Genomic DNA, 12,088 nt, shown 5'->3' on the forward strand with positions numbered 1-12,088 from the left:
TGAATACGATATGCAGTCAGGGTTCCATTATATGCAGAAACACCACGAAATTAAAGGAATTAATCTCGCCCACATTTGTTCCAAAAACGTGTTTTTGTGCATGATTTATAGGCTGGGTCTGCCAGGGGGGGAATGCAGAAGTGCTGTTCCTTTTGCAAAGCTTACTCTTATGTTATCCTTTTCTGCGAGAAATCCGACACTAAACAAAATGCATTTATAGTTTGTATGTGTATACTGTATATAAGTACTGTACAGAACAAGGGTTCCCAAACTTTTCAGGCCGCGACCCACCCCAAATAATTTGAACTGGGGACTCCCCCACCCCGACAAGCACTTGCAATTGCAGGCATTACATTTTAGTTTGACTCGGTTCCACAGATAAATATTGTGAAAATAGCCGATCTACAAGCTCACAACGCCTCGCACTGCGAGGCGTTGTGAGCTTGTAGATCGGCTGTTTTCACAATGTTTGCCTCTTACGTAATATTTGACAAATTGAGTATTAAAAAGGTCTTAAAAGTCATTACATTTGTAACTTTAGACATGTTCAGATACCTGTATACACTCAATACTGTATGTTGGTTTGTTTACAGTTAAGTGAGAATACAATGTTGCACATTAAGCTACGCTCATTATCTGGGGACCCCCCCCCCCCCCCCTAATAATGTGGGGACCCCCCAAAGGGTCTCAACCCCCAGTTTGAGAACCACTAGTATATAAAGTAATTGTACAGATACCCTATAACAACTTCACCATTCCAGTCCACTGTATCTGTGACAAATAACAATCGGCAGTGATGGAAGAAGTACTATAATGTTTTACTAAGTAGAAGTATCAATACCCTATTGTAGAAATAGTCTGTTACAAGTACAAGTTCGGCATTAAAAATGTACTTGAGTTAAATTGCTAAAAGTAGTGGCATCAAAATGTACTTAAAGTACCAAAAGTAATTATGCAGAAGGTCCCATTTCACAAGTTTTCAAATGTATAAAATGTTTATAAATCCTTTGAAAATAGCAGATCTACAAGCTCACATGTAGATAGGCTATTTTCAAATTTCCAAAGTACATAAGTGGTATCGTAATAATAATCCAAATCCACAAAGTAACTAGTAAATAAAGTTTTCAAATAATTGTAGTGGAGTAAAAAGTACAATATTTTCCTCTGAGATGCAGAGGAGTAGAAGTAGAAGTAATTATTGAAAAAAGGAGGTACTCCAGTAAAGTAAAAGTACCTCAAAATTGTACCTAAGTACAGTACTTGAGTAAATGTACTCAGTTACTTTCCACCACTGACAACCAGAGCTCTCGTTTGAGGTGTCAGGTCTCTCCTCACGGGCACGAGTTGGAAAACCAAACTTGATGTTTACCGAAAGCGTTGCCCGAACCGACTGACTTCCCCCTGCCCTTGACGCCGGGGCGTCCCCAGTCGGGAGAGCGAACATATTGCGCCCGACTCCGGAGGTTAGCGTCGGGCCGCCTCCCATACCGCCAGCCTCCTGTCAGGTCTAACCACCACCATCTGACAGCTTGTTTACGCCAGGAAAAAGGACACAGACCACAGTGGTGGAAAAAAAGTACTCAAATGTTTTACTTAAGTAAAAGTATCAATACTGCAATGTAGAAATATACTCTGTTACAAGTAAAAGTCCGGAATTCAACATTTACTTGAGTAAAAGGACAAAAGTATTGGTATCAAAATGTACTTAAAGCACCAAAAGTAAAAGTGGCCTACTAAACTGTTTGAAAATAGCCGATCAACAAGCTCACAACGCACCGCGATGCGACGCGTTGTGAGCTTGTAGATCGGCTATTTTCAAATAGCCTGGGTATAAAATAGGGCTAAAGTGGTTAATGTATGTTTTATAATGTGATCATTTACTGTATATCTGCAAAGTAACTAGAAACTAAAGTTTTCAAATAATTGTAGTCGAGTAAAAGTACAATATTTGCCTCTGAGATGTAGTGGAGTAGAAGTACTGAAAATTGGAAATACTCCTGTAAAGTCAAAATACCTCAAAATTGTACTTAAGTACAGTACTTGAGTACATGCACTTAGTTACTTTACACCGCTGCACAGACCCACACAGTCCCCTGTCCCCCACCGCTCTTCTGTGGGGAACAGAGTCCTCTGTGGACGTCGCCAGGTAAATAGCGGTCCCGTTGCCCCCTCTCGCCAGCCGCAGCCCTCTGACGCGTCAAGCAAATTGCCCCCAGCAGCTGTTCCCCAATCTGCCTCGCTAGGTTTGCGTTGGTGCTGCACGTGCCTGCAAAAAAACTAAAACCCCACCGCGCCCCAATAGACAAATCCACAGACGCGCTGCCTGTAGCTGCCTGTAGGCGGCCATTGCTGCGGTGTCGCGTCCGCGGAGCGTTGACACCGCAGCAATGGCTGCCTACAGGCAGCGCGTATGTGGATTCGTGTATAGACTATGCACAGCAGCCATAGTATCACTTCCTTCACAGGTGTTACCAATGATACTAATTAAGGCTCCGTTCCATTTAGAGTAGCACAGTGGTTCTCAGACTTTTTTAATTTCCACGACCACCATAACTCTGAGAGTGTACAAATGTAACCAAATGGATCCTTACGGGTCCATTTGGTTCCATTTGTACACTCTCAGAGTTACACACCCGTAAGAGGCCGTTTGGAACCACCCTCAAGGAACCACGAGGGTCCCTGGATCCACATTTTAGACCCACTGGTGTAGCAGAGTGTTTCCAGTGAGCCAACGTGCACAACATCAGCACCCTGACTCTGTTTGAGCAGAATGGAACAGAGCCTTCATTAATATCATTGGCAACACCTGTGAATGTCTTCACAATATGGCTGCTGTGCATAGAGCCTATTCCCCCCAGTGTTGTGATTATACGCTCAGACACCATAAGGACGGCCAAACGTGCGGGTATACCAACCTCGTCCGCCAGAAAATGTGCGTTGAGCACTGCTGAAAGGGGAGAACGAAGAAAAGGAAAAAAAAACAGGCCCTCATTGTGCTTACCAAGTACAGCCATTATTCACTGAAAAGGGAAAGTTATGCAGCGATTCTTGCAATCTTTAGTCAGAGAATGATATGCTTCAACTGCTGCAATTTCTATTACATTCCCTGACTGGTTTGTGTTTTTCTGCATATTTTCTTTTTGCCAAATTGCCTCCCCGCAAGACAACTAAATGACATTTGAAATGCCACCATTTGTCAGAGGAACTGCCACTTTAGTGGTAATGACAACGCACCCTGGAGGGCTCTCCAGACCTCTGGATCGCTGGGGCTCAACGCGGGGTCCGGGGACCTCCCCGGGTTTCCTCGAGGGGACTCCGGGGGGGTCCCCCAGCTTAAAGGGATAGTTCACCGCCAAAAATACTTTTTTTCTATCGTTTGGTCACCCCATGGAGACTTGAATTCATGGATATTTGTTTTTTTTCTCGCATTCCTAAGCCAATAATTAACACCAGCGGTTCCGGTAGGAGACACAAAGAGTCTCCTTTGTGTCTCCTACCGGAACCGCTGCCTACCGGTCCGCTGGTCATCAAATTATTGGCTTAGGAATGCGACAAAAACTAAAAAAATATCCATGAATTCAAGTCTCCATGGGGTGACTAATCGTTAGGAAAAAAGGTAATCTTTTGGGTGAACTAACCCTTTAAATTAGGAACCCACCCTACTGCACGGTAACTCTGAGAGTGTACAAAATGGAACCAAATGGACCATTTGGTTCCATTTGTACACTCTCGGAGTTGCATGTCAAACTGGAGGTCCTTGAAATTAAAACGTTTTACTGGCTCTGGATGATGTAGCCAGAGAAAGGAGACAACCAGGCAAGGCAGGCCCTCAATTCAGTCCCCAGCATGCTACAAATCAAACTGTGTGTATTCTCAAACCCAGCACAGCGTGTGTGGCGATATGTTTTAATGAAGTCCCTAATGGACGCTAGACATTCTGCTCGCTTCTTATCCGGTCCAAATTCTCCCCCAACACACACACACACACAATGGACCTTCTGTGTTCCCGTGCTTTCCCCCCCAATTATGTGGCTTTTTCCACTCCGCTCTCTCTCTCCCAATCGTCAAGCAACCACCTCCCAAAGTCCTCAATAAACTCCAATATGTCCAGAACTCCAGTACCCGTTCCAGAGACCCATATTACACACCAGTCCTCCCACGACCTTGACAGGCTCCCGGTCAAACAAAGAATCCACTTTAAAACACTACTCGCCTTATATTCTGGGCCCTTCTCCGCTGCGGCGCCATTGTCCTTTTCTGCTGCTTCATTCAATATCTGTCCACTTCCTCCCTAGTAGGCTGCAGGTGTAGTGCAGGTCATCAGTATTTTGCAAGAGAAACAAGTGGCCAGGTCTATGAAAACAAGACCCCAAAAAAGCGACTATAGGCTAAGTTTTACCACTTCACAGCAGCTATTTGAAAATAGCAGATCTACAAGCTACAGTAACAACGCGACTTGTAGATCTGCTATTTTCAAAAAAATATTGGGGGGAAAAGTGAGATTCTTTTGAATATTTTTGACATTTTAACAACAATCTTGTATGGGGGTCCCTGGCACAGAATATTTTCAGATGGGTGTCGGCGGACAATTACATAATATTAATCTGGGGGTCCTTGACATGAAACAAAATGTGGTTTAAAAGACATTAGGAAGCACGCCAAAATAAGCACCTACCCTTAAGAATCATGCCCAAAGTCGCGTATTACTTTATTTGTTTATTTAGACAGGACAGAGCATATTAATGAACGTCACATGAACGTAAATACACCGGATTTAGCAAAGATGCTAATTTTCATCCGCAGTCCTCACAAAACATAAAATCAGAAAAACATAACATCAGAAAACAGACAAACGGTGAAATACATTTAAATAACATTACATAGCCTAAAAATAAACCTAAAATATGATCACAAATGGTTGCAGCTTTGGTTTTCAAGCAACCATCTTTTCACATTGATTGTATTACAAGCAGACATGGCAACACTGGTAAACAGGAAACCCCTTGATATGGGGCTCGCAGGACCAGTATTAGTATATGGTACAAGTACCATATACCATGGGGCGATAGGGCCGGAGATGTGATGCCATACGGGCACAGCTACTGTACTATATGTCATGTGTAGACACGTCAATATGATTGGTCGGGGTTATAGCACGCCCAGACGGTGATAGACAGACGGTCCGATCCAATCACCTGCCAAGTAGCTTGAAAAAAAAAGACCGCCGTCTTGCAGCGGTTATTGGGCTATACCGAGGTCCCAGATGGAAGTAGGATGGCGAAACAAATGTGTGAAGCAAGCTTCTTCCAGCTGGCAGAGTCAGGTTATGTGCGTGCGCGTGCGCGTGCTCCTGGAAAAAAATCTTTGGGCGTACACACCGTGGTACCGCCAGGGTTGCCAGATCTGCTTATTATAATTTCCCCCAAGATTTTATTTGAAAATAGACGATCTACAAGTTCACAACGCGTGAGCTTGTAGATCTGCTATTTTCAAATAGCTGATGTATATTATGCTAAAGTGCTCATGTGGCCCATAGTCGCTTCTTTTGGGCTGGTTTTCCTAGACCTGGTTGCTTGTTTCTCTCATAGAATCTGGCAACACTGGGTACCGCGTGCAATGAGCAATGCAACGCTGATTTTATTCCTCAGCCTTAGCCTTTTCTTGTGTTTTTACTAATAAAGTCCCCCCCATGTGAAGCGTCGGGTACTTAGAAAAGTGCTATATTCATTTGAGAAATGATTATTATTATATTATTTGTCTCGCTCCCCCTGTCCCTCCTCTTCTTCATTGATCTGCTCCCCAAATACTCCCCCCCCCCCCACACACACACACACACACAGTCACCCCCCCAGGTCCATTCCCATCTTTATCTGGTCTGCTGTCTCCCTCACTCTTCGGTCTCATCTTTCCATTCCCCAGGCGGTGGAAAGTAAACTGAATATTTTGTCGCTGTCGGGCAGAAACCATATTCTGACTTTTTGTGTTTTATCGTAAATTAACGCCCTACTTGATCACATACTACAGTGTCACACAAAAGCATCAACAGTAGCAGATCTGCAAGCTTGTAGATCTGCTACTTTTGAATCTGAATCCTGAACATAATGAGGTTTCTACCCGACGGAGAGGCAATATGTACTCAAGTACTGTACTTTAGAACAATTTTGAGGTGCTTTTACAAAAAACTGCGGTAATTTTTTCTAAACTATGTACTTCTACTCAACTGCATCTCAGAGGCAAATATTGTACTTTTTTACTCCACTACAATTATTTGGCAGCTGTAGTTACAAGGTACTTGCGATGCGACGCATTGTGAACTTTTAGTTTTTTAACAAATCTTCTTTATTGATTTTAAGCAGACAGAAAAGACGAAGTAATCAAAAGTAGTACAACAAAGAGGTCTGCAATTCTCTAACACAAACAACATCGAATAGAGCTTTTGAAAACCCTTGCAAAATGGGACATTCTGCTTAACAGAGTGCCTTTTACTGCAAGTACATTTTGATGCCAATACTTTTGTGCTTGCAGGTAAAAATCTTTATAGTGTGTGTCACTGCTACTTTTACTCAGTGGTGTAAAGTAACTAAATACATTTACTCAACTACTGTACTTAAGTACAATTTTGAGATATTTTTACTTTACTGGAGCATTTCCAATTTTCAGTACATTTACTTCTACTCCACTACATCTCAGAGACAAATATTATACTTTTACTCCACTACAATTATTTGAAAACTTTAGTTACTAGTTACTTTGTAGATTTTACAAAACACACATTAACCACTTCAGCCCTGTATACATTTCGGCCATTTGAAAATAGCCGATCTACAAGCTCACAATGCGTCGCATCGCAACGCATTGTGAGCTTGTAGATCTGCTATTTTCAAAAGATCTTTATACATTTGAAAACTTGTGAAATGGGACATTCTGCATAATGAGTACTTTCTACTTTTGGTACTTTAAGTACATTTTGACACCAATACTTTTGTACCTTTACTCAAGTAAAATTTGAATACCGGACTTTTACTTTCATAAAGTAAAAGTCCGGTATTGATACTTTTACTTAAGCACAAAATGTGAGTACTTTTTCCACCACTGCTTTTACTCAAGTAAAAAAATAAGAAATCGGAGTACTTCTTCCACCACCCCCCCGTCACCTTAGGCCCATTCCCCTCTTTATCTGGTCGGCTGTCTCTCTCACTCTTCCATCTCATCTGTCCATTCCCTCATCAACCGTCGACGGGGCCGGTTCAGCGGTTCTTCTCTCCCGGGGAGCAGCTTGGCTAACCGGACTTTGGGTTTAATTGCAGTGTGTTTGGGCCCTGGACCCACGCCCGAGAAGAACAGGTGCTTAATGTTTACGTTTTGTTTTTTTACTGACCGGAGGCCATGGACAGTGTGTGTGTGTGTGTGTGTGTGTGTGTGTATGGGGGGGGGGCTTCCTCCAGGCTGCTCTAATGGCACTGCTGTTTTCTCCCCCGCTGGACGAACAGCCACACACCGGTAGGTGAGGGGGGGCTGAGTGATGATGCGCTAAAGACTTCCTGGCAAGGTGATCAACCTGGCAGCCTCCCTATTTGTCAACAACAGTGCACACAGCTCCTGTAAAAGTGTATGTGTGTGTGTGTGTGTGTGTGTGTGTGTGTGTGTGTGTGTGTGTGTGTGTGTGTGTGTGTGTGTGTGTGTGTGTGTGTGTGTGTGCGTGCGTGCGTGCGTGCGTGCGTGCGTGCGTGCGTGCGTGCGTGCGTGCGTGCGTGCGTGCGTGCGTGCGGTCGTGCGTGCGTGCGTGCGTGCGTGCGTGCGTGCGTGCGTGCGTGCATCGCGACGAGTTGTGAGCTTGTAGATCGGCTATATAAAAATCATTTGAAAATAGCCAAAGTTTCAATTGGGCTGAAGTGGTTAATGTATGTTTTGTAATAATAAACATAAAATCTACAAAGTATTTAGTAACTAAAGTTTTCAAATAATTGTGGTCGAGTAAAAGTACAACATTTGTCTCGGAGTTGGAAATACTCCAGTAAAGTACAAGTACCTAAAAAAGTTACTTATGTACAGTACTTGAGTAAATGCACGTACGAAGAAGGGCAACTAAAGTAAATGCATAAAAAAAACTGACGTGAAACCAATTGAATTGTCTTCTTGATTTAGGCTGCAACCAATTGAGCGAGTTGCACACGAAGCAAGTGATGAGTTCCGTATGGATTAATCAAAATGGCTGAGGAAGTAATTGATAGTTGCAGCTCCCAATTGTACTTATTATGCCCTCTCAGTTGCCTTGTACAAACTTTGCAGTACGTGATGTTGGTTTTAATTTAGGCTTCGGGATGATGATATCCAATAAATCACCTGTGTTTCACAGTAGTTATGCGTCATTACTGCGATCAGCAGGTATCTGAGGATTACATTCCTTTTGCACGAGTCATTACTCTGACAATTTGGGCATCATTTACTGGGACGTTTTAGTAAACAGCACATCAGGCTATCTGATGTTATTGATGACTGTTCTGACAGGACCTCTTTAAAGTCACTGCAAAAAAGGTCTCAAAAAGAAAGAGAAAAGAAAAGCCTGCTTTTGCTTATTAATAGCTTCAGCACAATGTCAACAAAATGCACTTAGGGAGACGGATTATCGGTGTCACTTACTGCCAGGGTGCCAGTTTCAGAGGGTTGGGGAGGGGGGGGGGGGGGCAATGTGCACATTTTATAAATGGAGTGAAAAGTTGCCAAATGTGCTTGCCCTTACACTGTAGCTTGAACATTCATTTGTTTTCCATGTTGTTGAACGTGAAAGACGTGCCATAGCTCAAGTGTATATACACAATTAGCCCGTGAGCCAGTCGACGGCATACACGCCAAAAATAGCCGATGTACAAATATCTCTCGACAGGCTTCCGAGCTTGTACAACGGGCTGTGTTCGGGCACGCGACGGGACCATAATGCCAAATGCTTTGGCATAAATTACTCGCCATGTTGCCTGGAATATCCTACCGGATAAAAACTAAGTATTATTTCCCCCCTTCTCGGATAATGGAGCTTCCACAAAAATGGTTGCCATTTCCGTTGGTGGAGCTGGATTTTTTTTCTGACAACGGCAAAACGACTTCAAAACATCCGTAGCAAATTCTCAAGCTATTCACGCGTTAGCCTATAATCCAAGTCTCAGGTATCCTATCCCAGTCATGCACTCAGTATGCCCAAAACACACCTGTCTTTGCTAAAAATGTTGCTAGACAAAGGCTACCGTTTATGGGGGGAAATGATGACAACATTGCACACATGCCTGGTCACGCTCAAGCATTGCTCTTGCGTTGAATTGAACACCACCTGGCTTGTTCATTTCCAGTCTGTTTTTTTTTTATAACATTACAAGTAGCCTATTGCTGAACATTTAACCATATGCAGTGGTGTAAAGTAACTAAGTACATTTACTCAAGCACTGTACTTAAGTACAATTTTGAGGTACTTTTACTTTACTGGAGTATTTCCAATTGTCTATACTTCTACTCCACTACATCTCAGAGGCAAATATTGTACTTTTACTCCACTACAATTATTTGAACACTTTAGTTACTAGTTACTTTGCAGATAATACATAATTACATTATAAAACATACACTAACCACTTTAGCCCTATTTTATACGTAGGCTATTTGAAAATAGCCGATCTACAAGCTCACAACGTGTCGCATGGCGACGCGTTGTGAGCTTGTAGATCGGCTATTTTCAAACATTTTAGTACTTTTACTTTTGGTACTTTAAGCACATTTTGATACCAAAACTTTTTTACTTTTACTCAAGTACATTTTTAATTCCGGACTTTTACTTGTAACAGAGTACTTTTTCCACCACTGACCATAGCATTCTAAGGATATCAATACCGCTTCAGCAAGTGAGGTGATTGTATGTTAAAATGTTAACTTTATGACGGATTGCTACAAAATGCAATAAATGACCATTAGTTCTGATCAATATGTCTGGCCCACAGGCACTCCGTTATGCTTTCATCATGACAGCTCACAGTCAATTTTCCACATGCCATTGACAGACTGATGACATTGAGTTTTCCATCTGACATTGCATTGGGTTTTGACAAAAGAGAGGAAAAACAAACCGATGAGCTGGTCTTATACATACATATCATTTTGGGGGTCCTTGACAATTATGAAAAAGTTTGAGAACCACTGATATAGAAACACATTTTTTTTAGAAAGACAAAGATTTAGAAGACATTTTGTAGAAAGGGCCCCAGGTCTTAATGGGTTAAAGGAGTACTGTAGTTCACCCCCACAAAATGACTCCGCAAGTCTCCTACCGGAGACTCTGACGGTCATCAAATTGTTGGCGTAGGAATGCGACAAAAAACTCAAAAATCTCCATGAATTCAAGGCTTCACGCGGGTGTGTAATTTATAGAAAATAAGATTTTTTGGGGGTGAACTACTCCTTTAAAAGTTCTACTTCTTTGTAAGACGAATAGCAAAAATAGTCAATATTATAATATAGCTCGGAAGTCACAAGCACTGTGAGCTTTCGTTGGCCAACGTTCCTCCCCAGAATAGAGACGCTGTGGTTACTCAGCATCACCACTCATATCTGGAAAAAGCACAAACAAATCTGTTGAAGTCTAAAGCTACGCCTGTCATGTTTCCTCTTTGTTTTCCTGTCTATTTAGTCTTGTAACAAACTTTTATTTTATTTATAAAGCGCTTTTTGGGAAAACAGCCGTACAAAGTGTCAGTATTGGGGAGGGGAGACATTTAGTTTTGTCATCCTTTGGCTTTTTTACAATGTCACCTCTTTTGTAATGTGAAGTGACAGCACCGACGCGGTGCAAGTCAACACCCATCCTGTCACACACACACACACACACACACACACACACACACACATCCTCTTGTACGACTGAATAAGGAACTCATTTGGTTCACTTTCCTCCGTGTTTTCATTTTGTGTGTTTTTATATAACCCATTAAGACCGGGAACGCATCTGTGTCATTTTAAGATTTCTTTGGCTATTCAAAAAACAGCAGATCTACAAGCTCATAGCGCGCTATGAGCTTGTAGATCTGCTATTTTTTTTTTATCGTAGAAAATGTGTGCAAATCATTGAATGTATATATTTTTTAAGCGAACCTTTGTAACTGAAATCTTTGCTTTTGGGGGGATTCTACAAATGTTCTACACTTTTTTTTTTTTTAAACGTATGTTGCTATATATCAGTGGTGCTCAAACTTTTTCATGTCAAGGACCCCGAAATGATAGGTATTTGGCCGCGGACCCCCATCTCACAATATTGTGTTCCAGGGACCCCCCAGAAGCAAAGATTTGAGTTTACAAATGTTCGCTTTAAAATATACTCAAAGATTTGCACACATTTTCACGATTGTTTCCAAAAATAGCAGACCTACAAGCTCATAGCGCGGCACTCGGTGCCGCGCTATGAGCTTGTAGATCTGCTATTTTTTTGATAGCCAAAGAAATCTTAAAATGACACAGATGCGTTCCCGATCTAAATGGGATAAAACTGTCAAAACTTGTCCTTACTTTGTCCTGCTATTTTCCAAAAATAATCAACGTGAGTCGAAGCTTGTTCTTTTTCCATCACTTTCTAGGAAGAAAATAGATCCATGCCCAAGGGGGCATGGGTCTATTTTCATCGGGGCAATAACCTTGTATCTCCATACTTCAGCTTGTTATGTTTTTTCGTAAATTAATGCCCTACTTTGTCATGCAAGGGGGTCACACAAAAGTTGCGATAATAGCCGATGTACAAGCTCACAACGTGTCGCATTGTGAGCTTGTATATCGGCTATTTTCATTTTTAATAATATTAAAAATCCAAACGGTTTTGGACATACAAGCAGTGGTGTAAAGTAACTAAGTACATTTACTCAAGTACTGTACTTAACAACTGCTTAAGTGCCACTGGGCGTCTAAGACGTCCGTTTTAACATAAGCCCTGAGTGCCACTGGACGAAAAGGCTGTATCAAACTGCCATAAATAAGCCTGGCACTGAATGAGTTAAGTACAATTTTGAGGTACTTTTAATTTACTGGAGTATTTCCAATTTTCAATACTTTCACTTCTACT

The sequence above is a fragment of the Gymnoscopelus braueri genome, assembly GCF_963280865.1.
Source record: "Gymnoscopelus braueri genome assembly, chromosome: 19".
Lineage (NCBI taxonomy): Eukaryota > Metazoa > Chordata > Actinopteri > Myctophiformes > Myctophidae > Gymnoscopelus > Gymnoscopelus braueri.